General features: G+C 38.7%; 1 protein-coding gene across 1 annotated transcript in view; it reads right to left on the bottom strand.

The window, feature by feature from the left end:
• The window catches only part of cnksr2a (connector enhancer of kinase suppressor of Ras 2a), a 112,931-nt gene that overhangs the window by 63,613 nt on the left and 33,662 nt on the right, over positions 1 to 15,656 (bottom strand). The gene's annotated exons all lie outside the window — the stretch shown is intronic.

Below are 15,656 nucleotides of genomic sequence, written 5' to 3' on the forward strand. Positions count from 1 at the left end.
CATCACAATTACATATTTTTTCAAAATTGAATTGCCAGCCCTAGTTTAATCTAATATATGTGTTAATTATAGTACAGAAGGGATTTTTGCTTTTTTAATTTTTTAAATACATGAGATGAGGGACTTAAGAGATAATCGCATATTGAATCGCAATCACAATATTGGGTAAAAAAAAAATCACAATTAGATTGTTTTCTTCTTGGGATGCCCACTTTGCAGCCTCTCTGACATCTCCCATTATATGGAACTTGGCCTTCAGTTTGGAGATGGTACTAGGGCTCACTCCATATAACACACACACAAATTTCCTTATTTTTGGGCTAGGTTTAGATGTTTTTGAAAATTCTACTTTATTTTTTAAAGATAAAGGAAAGAAAAAAGGAAAAAAAAACAGCACCAGAGTGCAAAAACAAAACACAACGTGGATGAGTGCAATAAAGTACAAGTAAAAAAGATACAGAGTCCTATAGTAGTAACAGTGATGTCTGATATAGTACAACAGCCTAGCCCTCTCCTCTACACATGCAGAAAAACACATTTGGTGTATTTGCTAACCAGTTAAACGTTTTAATTTGGTTCTATTTAGATTGTTTTGATACACTGTGAGATATTAACAAGGCTTTATTAACAGGCAGCCATCCCTCCCATAAAACTGCAGAGTTCTTTTGAAGACAAGAATTATACCATCAAATTCTTCGCTTATATTCAGCCTTAATGATAAACTCAGTTTTATAGTGACCGATAATAGAAGGAGAGACATCTGCCACTCTTTAAGCTTAAGCCTCCAAAGTCTCAACAATCAACTTTATAAGCGAGACTTAACCAGCTGCAAACACATCAGGAGCTCCTGCTTGTCAAACTCTGTTCCTGCATGAGAACACAAGTGGAGCTGAGGATGTTTATCACTAATGGATACTGCTCTGTGCACCGGTTTTCATGTGGGGTGGTTTTGAGTCTAATTAAATGCCATAACAGTGAGTGATGCTGCCAGTGGAACCATAATAGGGTGTTGCCTTAGTGTGCTGTCAAAACGTGCCTTCATGGGAATGAATGAGCCTCTGTAACCTCATTCATTAAACTGTACTTGGAGATGGACTTGACTGGAGGAAAGTGTGCTTGCTAGCTAAAAGCACACATGCACACAGCTCAGCTGCATGTATTTTCTTCACTGTTATGTCAGGAACACACTAGAAGATTTTTAAAATCTAAACTCTGGAAAAAAGTGAGACACCAGCTCTGACCTGAAATGCAAATTAGAATCAAAACCCATACCAGTGTTTAACCCTTAGAGCTCACGTGGCACGGACCCATGCTGCAGGCACACCCCTTTGTAAACTGCTTGGTAACTTCTGAACCGTAAGTCATAGGTGCTAACTTGATTTTTTTTAATTAAAAGCTCTGTGTTGTGCCTTTCTAAAGATGTTCTTCATGTGTTTGTAGCTCTTACAGAACATTTTCTAGTGAGCCCGGAACTTGGCTGACTTCCCGGGGTCTCTGAAGACATCGTTGTTGTATACAACAATACATGACACAGTTTAGAAAAATGTTATAACTTTTGAACCATAAGTCATAGAAACTTACTAAGTTTTCCCACTGAAAGCGGACTGTTTTGCCGTTCATTTGCTACCATCAATGTCTCTGTAGCCCTTAAGGACACCGTTCTAGTGGGTCTGGAACTTCTATGACTATTCAGGGTCTTTAAATAGTAAATCCACGGCGTTAGCTCCGTTAATAAGCGTCTTTTGGTCAATTTTTAATCCATTTTTGATCACTTACTCTGGCTTTCTTCAATAGGCAGCATCATATTTGTTGAGGGCAATGTTTACATGCAATGCATTGTGGGAGGCACTGTCCTCCAATAGCAAGATGTTGCATCTCTACTGCTTAAAGAAGTGGCACAAATGAATCTAACTGCAAAAAAGCGGATGGACTTTCTTTGTATATAAGTGGATATTTCGGAAATTGTTAGTTACAGACTATTAATTTTTTCACCGTTTTGTCCCCAAGAGTTGGGAGAACAAGTCTGTGCAAATAAAAGTCTTAGTCACTAATGTAGTAGATATATTCTTAAAGCCCAGGTTGTCCTGAAAAAAAAAGATGTTTAGAGCTTACTGTGCACCACAGGGTTGATGTTTTACAAGCTTTTTAGGAAAAAAAGTCCAGATGAGACATGATGGTAAAAAAATAGCTGTGAGTTCTAAGGGTTAAAGGGTTTATTGTTTTTTTTTTTGTTTGTTTTTTTTGTCAAAAAAGCCAAATTAAATTGACCATGATTGATTTATTAAATAAAGGGGAATACTTTCATAGGCACCGTAACAAACCTGCCGTCCTTGGTGTTCCCCACACAACAGGATCTTTGATCAAAAATACTGAACATGTTTAATGTCTGTGCCAGGGGTCATCAAGTACATCTGCACAAGGGCCGGATTTAGTCTCAACAGACACTCTGGGGGCCCGACTTTCAAATACACAACAGTTAAAGAAAAGTTTTATATTATTTTAGGCATTACCGGTGAGATCTATCCCTATTATCTATAACACAGCAGGCCACGAGGAGAAAGGCCTGACAACAGAATAGGCCGGACCGCTAAAAATCACAGAGAATGGGCCCTCCCCAGTTGTCATTTAGCACCAATAATAACCAATTTTTTACACTTTTAACCATTTTTTTAAATAGTTTTTGCCCCCTTTTACCTCTTTAACACAATTTTTGAAGATTTTAATCCCATTTAAAAAAATTCTCCTGCATGTTTTATCCCCTTTGTGACACTCATCAATTTTTGCCACTTTTCTTTTTTCCACTTTTTAACCCCTTTATTTTACTTTTTCAACATTTTTTTGCAACTTTTAAACCAATTTTTGCCACTTTTAACCCATTGTTGACACTTTTGCCCCTTGTTGCCCCTTTAACACAATTTTTGAAAGATTTTAGCCCCTTTAAATCACTTTATCTGCACGTTTTACCCCCTTTGTGACACTCTTATCAACATTTTGCCACTTTCTTTTTGCCACTTTTTAACCCATTTTCATTACTTTTTAAACATTTTTTTGCAAATTTTAAACCAATTTTCCCACTTTTAACCCATTGTTGATACTTTTGCCGATTGTTGCCTCTTTAACCGAATTTTTGAAAGATTTTAGCCCCTTTAAATCACTTTTCCTGCACGTTTTACCCCCTTTGTGCCACTCTTTTAGACATTTTTCCACTTTTTAACCCCTTTTCTTTACTTTCTTGCACTACTTTTTCGTCATTTGTAACCAATTTTTGATACCTTTTGTGCCTTTTTTCCTCTTTTACCATTTTTTGCTACATTTAACCCCTTTTTTACCACTTTATCTGGTCATTTTTACAGCACGTCTGCCAACCTTAACCCTTTTTAAATACTTACTAATAATGACAGTAAATCTCTGAAAAAAACAGATCAGATGGTTTGTCATTCTAAAACTATTTCAGTGTTATTTTTTGTAGGATGGATTTAACAGCTGCAGACATTTAAAGCCAAAAGATACTCTTAAAATCTTTTTTTCCTTCTTTTCTGAATTTAACGATCTTTCTGGGGCCGGACAGGAAGCTTTGGGGGGCCTGACGTGGCCCCCGGGCCGCCAGTTGATGATCAGTGGTCTGTGATTTCAGATCTGGACAGCTCTGATAATTTTCCGAGCTGATAAGGGAGGTAAAATCACTCTTAACACACCTCGAGTAAGTCTGCCAAGATAATCTTTGGAAAAATCCGATAATCAGGACTTTTGCTGACTTTGGTCATATGGGGTGAATGAGTCCAAAATTAGCCCTATTATCTTGAAGTATGCGCCCTGATAAGGTCTGCTAGAGCTGCACACAAACATGCCTCATAATCAGCCCCATTATGTGGTCAGAACTGAAGTGATGAGTAAGACATAAAAGTCATGAATGAGCTCTAAACTTAGACAAATTCTGAATGGTACCAAATGCCAAATTGGTCAGAAGACACTTTAAAAAAACTCCCTCTGACGTCTGGCTTCTCTAAAGCAGATTAAACTTGTCCTGTTCTTTCACAGAGGAAAAGGGGGCACAGCTCCAGTGGACAGATGTAAGCTGCATTTAAGAACCAGGTAAATAGGCCGCTCTGTTCTGGGAGCTCTGATTTACGCTCCTCTGAAGGTCTACTCATTTAAAGTCAGCGTTTTAAAAAAATAAAAAAGTGCCAGTGAGGACTTGATGTTCCCTACAATAATAGAAATAAACCGTGGGGAGGGTTATTAGACCACCGAGGATCTATTATTCCACAAACTCCCACGTCTTTGTTTCCATCATCAGACTTTCCAAAGTCGCATGCACATTTTATTTCCTGTGAGAAGAGTCATTAAAGCCTTTTTCGTGCAAACACAATGTTTATAAATGAGGCCCGGGGTGTATGGAAACTGAATAGACTGTTCAGGTGTGAACAAGGTGTTAACGATAAGGAGCTGGCTGCAGCTAATGGGGTCCTAATGACGCCATGCACACACTAAAACAGATCAGAACCACCGCATACATTATTACTCACAAATATACAACAAAGTCACACACAAAGACACACATCATCGCTTTGCTTCGTTGTTCCAAAGACCCAGATTAAAATTCGGCCACAGCCTCTAGTGAATGCTGTACTATCTGTGGTATGTGTGCGTGTGATTTGGGTCATCAGTATTGAGGCTGTGTGCTATATATAAGCAGGACCTAAGGCTACACAGACTGTTTGCTAACTGTTAGGCTCTAACCCCAAAAAACACTTAAAAACACTTTTTTGGTTGACACGATATCAAGTCATTAAGGGTGTGCTGTTTTTAACGCCAGCAGCACCCACAAACTCAGCTTCAGAGCGCCTCTCACCAGTGTTTCTACACACTGTTATTCAAGTAACAATAATAATAATACTATAATAACTTTATTTATATATCACTTTTAAAAACAAGGGTTTACAAAGAGATTTGACATGCAGAAAAACAAAGCAGCAGAACCCAAGAAGAGATAAAGACAGCAAAACAATGACAGCAAGTGAACACTCAAGGGAAGAGAACCTAAACAAGATCTAAACCCAGACTACATGTTCAGACCAAACAACATTTTTACTGAGACATTATTAGAGCTAAAAGTACAACGAAGTCATGGGGCGTAGATATACCTTCATATCACCAGAGCTGAGACAACCTGAGACGTCATTAAACAAAGATATCATACAAACCCACGAGTACACGGCCAACACAGGAACCCAACCACAAAAACCTGAGACCAAGGGGACTGAAGTTTTAAAAGGCAAGTAAAAGAGAAGCAATAAGAACCAAAAACATTAAGAGAAGTAAAATCGTAAAGGAAAAATAAGTGTAAAAGAATAAGTAGGAGGAAGGAAGACACTAAAATGATACAAGCATCAAAAGGGTGAAAGCAAAACCCAGTAAGAGCTGCCTAAATAAAAACTCAAGATCATGGATGTAGAAAATCAAAACTACAAGAGGAGTAAGGGATATTAAAACATGAATAAGAAGAGTAAAAGGTATTAAAACAAGCTAAGAATCAGAATTAGAAAAGAATTAATAGTGACAATAATAACAACAGTAAAATAGCAAAAGTAGAAGTAATGTAATAATAAAAGTGGAGATAAAAAAGTAGAATGATGATTAACGGAATAAGAATGAGTAAGAAGATAACATCACAAAAAAGCAAGTCTATCAAAATGAGTTTTAAGAAGTGATTTAAAAGCAGTGACTGTTTCTGCAAGCCTTATCTCCTCAGGTAGGTCGTTCCAAAGTCGAGGGGCCCTGATGAAAAAGGCCCTGTCACCTTTAGCTACAAGTCTCGACTTTGGAAAAAATGTTTATCTCATTGCCATTACTGTAAATCCTCCAACTACGTGTAAAACGGGAGCACAAAGAAAACAAATCAAACGCCCCTTTGAATGCATGCTGATGCATTGATCAATGTTTGGGCAAACTGACTGTGGATGGAAACGGTGCAAAGTCGATAAATAACCAAAAAGATTTGGGGCGTTTGAGAAGACATTCATGGCTTTAGGCCTGTAAGCCACCTCCGCTGACTGCAGGCGCTTAGCTTGGCTCAGTAGGTAGAGTCGGTTGCAGCTTCACTGCTACGTTGGTTGGTGGCGTCTAAATGGGTGTGAATGAGATTAGCTAATACTGATGGCTAATTCCCCATAACAACCTCTGCTGTCAGTGTATGAATGTGTGAGTGAATGGGTGTGAATGGGTAGGAGTGACATGTGTAAAAGCTTAGAGTAGTCAGATGACTAGAAAAGCGCTATACAAGCTGAAGTCCGTTAACCATTCACTGACTTCCTGCACAGGGAGAAAGGGCTCAACCAAAGAAGCAACACCAGCTGATAGCTACATCTTCATCTCTTCCTGGTGGCTCATAATGACTGTAGATACAGTAAATAAATACTCTTGATTGAGGAAAACATTTTTTCTTTTTCCACTAACAACATATGTATAGTCCCACAAATAAACCACCATCTTCAAGAGTGAATTTCCACATTGTATAACTGTGCACCTCATGGTTATGACTTTAATCCCGTTAGGAAATAAGGTGCAGCCACTCACAATTGCAATAAACCTAGTACTCCTAAATACGAACCATTTAACAGTTATTCACAGTCCGTGTTTTTTACCTGTTCAACCCACTCTTAAGTGTTAGAGATTTTTTTAAACCCATCCTCCCTACATCCCTCTGCTCATCCCAATTCACATCCATTCCCACATCTCGCCTCCTTTCACCACTTATTATTCAGTCCCTCAGTCCCTCTACAGCTGCTGTCTGGGGCCCCTGATTGGCTCTGGTGGCTCACAGATCCTCCACAATGTGCCTCTCACTCCCCAAAGCTACACCGTATACAGTATTTCTCTCCTAAACTTAACCAGACATACCTTTCTCTCCCACGTTCTTTCCCCTCCTAACCTTTCCTTCATTTCATTACACCTTTAAAATCAAATTGTTGTGGCGTTGTCCTTGCTGGTAAAATTGCGAGTGTACAGAGAGATATTAAACCTGAAGGTGTCCTGATACAAAATCCGATATTGGATATGAAAAGTCATAATGTGTCCACAGTTTATGACCAACAGGGCAGAAGATCATCAGGGATAAAAACAGACATTATGGAGAAGACGCTTTAGTGTCTTGTAAACAGTTAAACATTCAAGTGTCCTCAATTTCAGAGACAGCTTTAACAGGATTGATGAGTAGAAATAACAAAAACATGTACAATGCAGTAACTGCCATATTTAGGTCAATGTGAAGTGGATAGTAATGGTTCTTTTCAACGCAGATGTCCATTTTTTCCTGCATATTTATGTCAGTGTACCAGCAACAGCCAGAGCTAGAGATGTTATGTTTTCAGGTTGAACATCTGTCTTGTGAACGTGATATCTCAAGAAGGGATTTTCTTCAAATGGTGGTCATTGCACTTTTTGTTTATCCCTTTCATGTAAAAATTGTAAGTGCATGTTGAAGGACTTTCTTAGAATTTTACAAATGTCCACTTTGACTCAATGGTAAATCATTTAAATTTGGGGGTCCCAGGTCAAAGGACAAGGCCCCCTGTCCTTGTATCAATTCCTAGCTTGTGAACCAGGATCTCAAGAACTCTTTGGGTGATTTTCTTCAAACTCTGCACAAATGTTCACTCTGACTAAAGGATGTACTGATTAGATTTTGTCAGTCAAAGGTCAAAAGTGAGAAGTTGGGTCTTTTGTTCCTCCCTTGATTGTGAAAGCAAAATATGGAGAAGACTTTGCCAGACTTTCTTGAAATGTGGCATGGATGTCCACTTTGACAAAAATAAATAATATAAAATAAGGTTTTTGAGGTCAAAGATCAAAGGTTATTGGGCCTCATGCAAGGGTGCCCATGAGGGGGGTGGGTTAAAGGGAGAGCTTTCTGGGGCCCAGCCAAACTGGGGGCCCATGGAGGCCAGCAAAATTATGGTCCGCTGTAAAGTTTAACATGTTTTATTACCAAAATAATTAAAAATCTTATAAAAGCAACAAATACAATTCTTATTTATTCATGCCTTAGTACAGGGGTGTCAAACTCAAACACAGCAGGGACCAAAATCTGAATTTGGGTTTAACCTGAGGGCCTAACAGGGTCAAGATTTAACCAAAAACTATCAACTGTATTTTCACAGAAAATGAATTTTGGGGGAAATTAAACAGTGATGATAAATTATTAAGATTAAAGAAAAAAAAAAATCACAGCATCAATGTTACTGCGTGTCCATGTCAAATCAATGCTAAATAAAAAAATTAATAAATGAGTTTAAAGACTCAAAATCTGAGATAAAAAAAAGCAACTTTATAAGTCTTAAAGGTCAAATCACAAAATTAAAAGTCAAAATAAGGTTTTTAAAAGGTAAATCTAGGAGATAAATTACAAAATGAAGAGTTTAAAAAGTCAAAATAGAAGATAAAATTCAAAATATTGCCTCTAAAAGGTCAAAATATGAGATAAAATTCTTGATAAGGTGTTTACAAAGTGAAAACTTGGGATTAAGAGTCAAAGTTAGGAGTTTAAAAGGCCAAGATTTAATTTAAAATGAAAATTTGTGAATCTAAAATATGAGAAAAAAGGTCAAAATTATGAATTTAAAAGGTCAAAACATAAAATAAAAATTCAATATCCTAAGTTTCAGTCATAATCTTGGGATGCAAAATGAAAATACAAAATGAAAACAATTAATTTCTTTCCCTCAGTCCTGACTATTCCTACTCTCTACTCTTTCAGATTCGTATGACTTAACAAGGGTTCTTTATCTTCAAGGTCAAATTTACATTTTTATACTGGGGGAAATCTGCAGACCTCATAACAGCAGGCCAATTCTAATTAAGATATGATCTTGCGGGCTGGGTAAAACTGCACTGCGGGCTGCATTTTTTGTATTGTAAGTGGTAAAAATGGGCAGAAAGAGTGGTTAAAAGAGATTAGAAGTAGCAGAAGTGGGCTAAAACTAGCAAAAACAGGTCAATAGAGACACCAAGAAGCAGAAAGTTGCAAATATGGGTGGAGTACATGATGACACGGGGTTTAAATTTGGCACTCGTCCACTCTGACTGAAAACTGATCTGGGAGATAGTGAAGGTGTACAGTTCATTCAGAAAGTTTCAGAAAGGGAATAAAAGTGTTTTTTTCTGCAGCAGCATCAGGCTGCAACAAAGCAAAACTGAAAAAAAGTGAAGTCTGAACACTTTGTGAGTGCAGTGTAGATCAAAGGTCAGGGCCTTAAGTTCTTTCTCTGCTTGTGGACTCACTATAACAGGATGCTCGGAGTTCTTTCTTCAAATTTTGAATCATTGATCCTTCTGACTAAGGCTGGCCACACACTAGACGATTTTCAAATCTGAAAAGATTTTTAAACCGTGTGAAACCACAGACATTAGGAGAATTACAAATAATTTTTCATCTTTAATCCTCACTAGACGGCTCAGTAAGACACTGTGTTACAGAAGCAGCCAACATCATAAAACAAGGGAAAGACTCAGGATGAAATCCTGGCTGGAGTTACGTTACAGTTGTGTTTATGGCTGTGAGCTTTGAAAGCATGCATGAGCCGGCTGGTGGTGCTGACCCGTCTGCTTGCTCTCGTTGGTTGTTGAGGGTGCCCCTTCAGATAGCACTAGGACATAGAATCATAAATATCAGACATGTTTGATACTTAAGATTTGGGGTCCTGGAGGCTAAGACTTGATTTGGAGCAGTAAAATAATCATGTTGACACCACACCAGTGTCAATGTTGGCAGCTATCTTTTATTTTAGTCTTAGTTTTAGTCTTTAAATGAAATGCATTTTAGTTTTAGTCCCATTTTAGTCATTTCTACCCTTTTAGTTTTAATCTAATTTTAGTCTGCGAAAACTCAAAACATTTTAGTTGTATGGACTAGTTTTAGTCCATACAAAGTCCTCACATTTAGTTTTTACTTTTAGTCCAAGCATTTATTTTCTTGCCTGAATCTGGTACCAGATCATGGTAGTGTGTTCTATGCACTCGGCCAAACCTGGGGTCCCTGCTTTCTACAGCTGAGAGACAGAATAGATACAGATTCATTGTTTTTTGACAGATTTACCCACAGTGGAGAAATATCATGGATTGTGAATGTCCAATGAAAACTACATTACATTTTGGTCTAGTTTTAGTCATCTTGAGGAAAACTTAACTTACTTTTTGTTGGTTTTGGTCATCACAGATCTATTTGTGTTAGGTTTAGGCACCGTCCACACAGAGACGAATTCAGGAGTATATGCAAAAAAAATTTTTGTCGTATCAGTGTCTCATCCACACGGAAACGGCGTTTTGGGTGACTGTAAACGATACTTCATCTACTACATCACACATAGCCTAGCTCTCTTACGACGCCTGCGCAGGTCCAGCTAAAACAACAATGGCTGTTTACAGGGTTGTGTTCGCGCTGCAGAAGCTACTGAGCTTGTTATGGCTTTTACAGCAAAATCCGTTGCTCCTTTACCACCACTGCAGAATGCACACACCAGATGTTCTTAAATCCAACATGGAGAACAACCAGAAGGGCAACTAGAAGCAAGTTTGTGTCAGTTTTCTGCATTGACTAGAGATCTTCTTCTCTCCTTTGGTCCATTTCCATGGCAGCAACACAGCGCCACTTACAGGCTTGGCATATGCACTACAGCGTTTTCAGTCATTTCAGTGGTTCAGTGCTTACGTGGATATTTCCTGAAATGACCCCATCTTTACGTAAAACTGTTTCAGAACGAAACGGCAATATATCGTTTTCGTCTCCGTGTGGACAGGGCCTTAGTCTAGTTTTTCTCATGGAAAAAAAGGCTGTTGTTTTTTAGTCATAGTTTTAGTCAACAAAATTAACACTGCACCACGCACATAAAGGTTTTTTCAGACAAATTATCATTTGTGACGAGGCTCCACTTGGGATACGGCCCAACGATTGTCAGGGGGAGGCGAATCTCACCTCAAATCAGGCTTCAAATCCTGTAGTGTGTGGCTGGCCTTTGTGATGTGAATGGATTGTGGAAGTTAAATTTAAATGTCAATGAACCTCATGCACATGGCTTGTTTTTCAACATGATGACTTCAGTACACTTCAAGGTATTTTGTTCAAACTTTGCATGAATGTCAACTCTGATTCAAAGTACTGATTTGATTTTGGAGGTCGTAGGTCAAATATTAAAGTTGTTTGGCTCATTTTGATTCTAATAAGCTCAAAGGCCTGGTGCTTACCCACTGCTTATGAAAACCGTGACTAGCTGCTCTCAGAGATTTTCTTCAAAATTGTAAAAATGCCCAATCTGATCTGTGTTGAGCAGATAAAATTTGAAGGTCAAATGTCAAGGCCATTGGGCCTCAGACATAAGATTTCTTCAGATCACACAGCCACAGACACCACCCCAGCCTTTATTCTTACCCCGCCACCTTACTTTCGCTGTCAGACAACAGTCTACTTTGTAAAGGCATTTAAGTGCCAGTTGGTAGCTCTAGTTTCTTAATAATTTAAAGCTGCTCATTCACTTTATTTAAAATAGAAATGCAAAAAAGAAAGAGAACCACTTCAGCGTTTTAAGGCTTTCAGCAAAATACATCACACATAAACTCTGGACCCAAAGGGCAGTGATTAACTCAGACGAGGTGATTTCAAATGTGCATATAAAGAGGAAATAAGAGTTCAAAGAGCAAAAAATCCTGCAAATTTCAGTAATCGATGAATGATAGCTCTGCATTTTCTCCCTCTAAGATTGGAAAAAGGAAGGGCTTTCCTCGTGCACAGCATGTTGATTTGATGTCTGTATTTGATGGCGGCGCAGAAGAAAAATGTACGTATTTGAGGACACATCAGGGTACAAGAGCAACAGAAAAGACGATCTGAGTTGTTATTTTACAGATGAAAAGGTTGCACAAATGTCTCCTCAAGGCATTTAGAGAGATGACAAAGTGGTGCATATTTGCAGCCTGAGCACTGAACTGATGCTGCACCCGTCCTCCATCCCTGAGAGGTGTAATAACCAGCAATCAGGGAGAGATGAAAGTTCAGATTTAACACGATTTATGCAAATGTGCCGCTGTTGTAGACCTTTTAGGACGGAGTAATCAAGATAAGACAGACTGTATCTTAACAGGCCTGGAAATCATAACCTTTTCCACATCGTTAGGGTGCACTAATGACATCCCATCATCCACCTTGCTGCTCTTATTTCACTAAAAAGAATCATCCTGTTTTTGTGCTGTCATTTGTTATTTCCAGGCTATAGAAATCAATTTCTAGAAGATGAGATTTCATTGAACTCCAATTGGATGATGTGCATGTTAAATTTAGAGTCTTCACAGAGCTGGGGAATTCTGTTATCTTCACTTTCTGGATATTCAAGAAAAGGAGTCTTTGACAACGTCTGAACAGATACGTCTCAGAAATGAAGAGCACGAAGCTCTGCTGAGTCTTTCCCTTCCTCAGTGTCGCTTTGCCATTTACAGTTGCATCATTGTGCGTGGGCGGACGTGTGCGTGCGCTTGCGTAAGTGTGTGTGTCAGTGCATGCGGGTGTGGGTGCCCGTCTAAGAGTGGGTGGGTGTTTTCTATGAGTCTGAGTGTGGACGTGGCTCTATATGCCTCTGTGTGTCTCCATGGCCCCAGGACAGATGTGGGTTGCCCGACATTTGGAGAAGCGAATGCCAAAGACCTTTAGCTGGGAGTGTGATGTGTGCATCGTGTGCAGGAGATCGTCGAATCATGAATAAATAAAGTGACAGAGACGAGAGGAGAGATGCAGGAACACGGTGAGAAAAGGGTCTGACATTATGCCTTTAGAAAATAACGCGCCTCTGAAAAGATGTCAACAAGAAGCAGCTCCAGGAGAGGGTGAAGGGGAGTTTATATTCTGAAGAGTTCAGCTTTAGATGGAACAAAGCTGTAAACATATTGTAAATGTGAAACAGAAACATGAGCAGCTGCTGTCAGAGAAAAATGACGAAGAGCCCTAGTCACAAATATCTTCCCAAGATTTTTTCCTAACTTTACTCTGAGGCAGGAGATTTTAGGCCAGACCCTAGCCATTTAACCCCAAATTCAAGGCTTGTCAAAACCAACACTCTGAAGCCCAAAACACATCAGTGCTGTCCGGCGCATGTCAAAATGATCGGCCCCATTATTTTCTATGAGCAAACCCACACCAGTGGTGGCCAGACACACAGCGCCATGGCACTTCAGGCCACTGCTCTATTCCCGCCCCCACTGGCCATTGCTGTGGATGGTTTCCCCTGAGAGAACAGTTGTTTTTCTGTCATGGCTGCTATAGGAGCAGCTCTGTTTGAGGGCACAGAAAAATAAATTTAGTGCCATATTTTGTTTGACATCTATAATATACAGGAGACGGGGCTCAGGTGGCCTAGTGGTTTTGGGTGCACCCAATGTACACGGTAGGCCTGGGTTTGAGTCCAGCCTGTGGAGCTTTCCTGCATGTCTCTCCCCAACTCTCTCGTCCCTGTTTCCGGTTCCATCCACTGTCCTCTTCTGTCAGTAAAGGCATGAAAAAGCCCATAAATACATCTTAAAAAAAAAAAAAGAAATGACAGGAGGCATCAGCTGCCGGTGAGGCTGGGTTGCAACTCTCAAGCATGCTTTCAGCTCTGATATCTAGCACCTTGCCATGCAGTGGCTGGTGGGGAGTTTAACTGTTGATACCCTGCTGTCGAGTGTGGTAAGGACAGAAAATTGAAGCACATCAAATGATGTCCTTCAATCCAGTCCGGTGCCGGTGTGTGTCTTGGGCTTGAGCCTCCTTAATCTGGAATATTAAATATCAGATACCAGATTGGACTGCCTCGTGTAGGGATAGGAATCGAGAACTGGTTCCAACTGGTTCAATTCATCAACATAATTTACATTGAATCTTAATGATTCCCTGATCAGTGCCTTACTTCCAAGTGCACTTAAGTGAGTAAGAACAGAGAAGTCAAGGACGTTAGTTGTTAGTCTAAAAGGTCAAAGTATGGGATTATGAAGTCAAAGTTTGGAGTTGAAAATATGAGAAAAAAATACAAAATAGTTGGTTAAAAGGCCAAAATATCACTTAGAAATTAGAATTATGAATCTTAAAGCTCAAAATATTATATTAGAAGTCAAAATTTGACGGGGTTATAATGCACTATGTTGAGGTCAGTGATCATATGGTACTATTTCTGTTTGTTTTGAATTACAATTTGTCACTACAGTTAAATATATATTTTGAGCAATGTCTGTTTTGGGTTATTTAATGTGCATTTGTATATGTATATATTATTTTTATTTTATTTATTTATTTATTTTTTCTCTACAATTGTACCAAATAACTTTTATTTATATTTGTACTAGGATGTTGTTGATCACTGTTGTTTTCTATATCTGGACATCATACCCCACTGTTCTAAATAAAAGTTATAGCCCCCCCCAAAAAAAAAGAAGTCAAAATTTGGAGTTTAAATAATAATAATAATAATAATAATAAAATAAAAATATATTTTATTTATAAAGCGCTTTACATAAAACTCAAAGACACTGTACAATGCAGAAAAACACTACAGACACTTATAAATGAACAATAAAAGTAGATAGAGACAACATAAACAGACAGACAAACACAAATGGCAAAGTATGAAATTAAAAAACCCAAATCCTAAGTTTGAGTCCTAATTTTGAGATGCTAAATTGAAAATCTGAAATTAATCAAACTAATCAAAACACAAATTAATTTATTTTCCCACATTCCTAACTTCTTATCTAAATATTTTTACTCCTTACCTTTTCAGATTTTATGATCTTAAGGATGCAAGGATAACAAAGATATCTTAAATCATCAATGATAAGTTTACATTTTTTTACTTGAGGAAATCTGCAGACTCTATACTGATGGGCCAGTCACAACAGAAATATGAGGTCATCTTGCACGCTGGATTGAACTGTTCCACGGGCCAGATTTGGCCCCTGGGCCTTGAGTTTGACACCTGTGGTTTAAGCTGTTAACGTAGAAATTGCCGTTGAGCTGAGCTTGAGACAAACTGAGTTGATCCATTGCAGCACAGAGCACAGGCTGACAGAGACGCTGTGCAAAGCAAGCACACTAGCTGTATGTTGCTGTTATCACAGACATCAGACTTAGAGAAGAAAATCCACATTTTGATCCACTACTTTTAATTTTAATTGTGCTTTACGTTAATTACACTGATACAAATTGGTGACTTTCAGCTTGTCATCTGGCTGCCCAGTGAACATGCTGATGGCTGGACTGAGCTGCTGTATCATCTATCACTCTGCTACACTAGCTGCAACAACAGTTATGCCTCTTGTATGCACGACAATGCACATGTTTAAATCAGTGATGACCGCAATGCAGAAATCCATTCAGTACTGATAGCTCACTAGCATCGTATTGAAGTTCAAAGTTCTGGTATTGTGACAACTCTACAGCCATACTGTTGAAACAGACACATGTATATAATGGACATCAGGGCATGGGCTCAGGAACACCTTTAGCAGACACTGGCTGAGAGCACAGTTGGACATTAAATCCACAAATGTAAGCTTAAACTCTGACAATGCAAAGGTGAAACATATAAACCAGATCCAGAATCACCGCCATCATTCCTGTGCCAAAGCTCTTTTAACATAGATAG

Source organism: Cheilinus undulatus, linkage group 19 (assembly GCF_018320785.1).
Source record: "Cheilinus undulatus linkage group 19, ASM1832078v1, whole genome shotgun sequence".
In the NCBI taxonomy this organism is placed as follows: Eukaryota; Metazoa; Chordata; class Actinopteri; order Labriformes; family Labridae; genus Cheilinus; species Cheilinus undulatus.